Here is a 451-nt window from a genome sequence, read left to right as displayed (position 1 = left end):
TCTAGCCTTGTTGTGTTCCTTTCCCAATTTTGAACCACTTGGTTGTTCCTAATTGAGCCTCATACAGGTTGCTCAGGAAACAGGTAAGTTGGTCTGGTATTCCCACCTCTAAGAATTTTCCATGGTTTGCTGTGATCCACACAGTCAAAGGCTTTCCAGTAATCAATGAAGCCAAAGTAGATGTTTTTTTTTCTGGAATTCCCTTGCTTTCTCTATGACCCAGCTAATGTTGGCAATTTGATCTCTGGTTCCTCTGCCTTTTCTAAACCCAACTTATACATCGGAAGTTCTCAGTTCACATACCGCCAAGCCTAGCTTGAAGGATTTTGAGCATGAGTTTGCTAGCACATGAAATGAGTGCAATTGTGTGATAATCTGAAAATTCCTTGGCATTGCCCTTCTTTGGGATGGGAATGAAAACTGACTCTTTCCAGTCCTGGGACCACTGCTG

The sequence above is a fragment of the Ovis aries genome, chromosome 24, assembly GCF_016772045.2.
Source record: "Ovis aries strain OAR_USU_Benz2616 breed Rambouillet chromosome 24, ARS-UI_Ramb_v3.0, whole genome shotgun sequence".
In the NCBI taxonomy this organism is placed as follows: domain Eukaryota; kingdom Metazoa; phylum Chordata; class Mammalia; order Artiodactyla; family Bovidae; genus Ovis; species Ovis aries.
Note: the sequence above shows the minus strand (reverse complement) of the source record.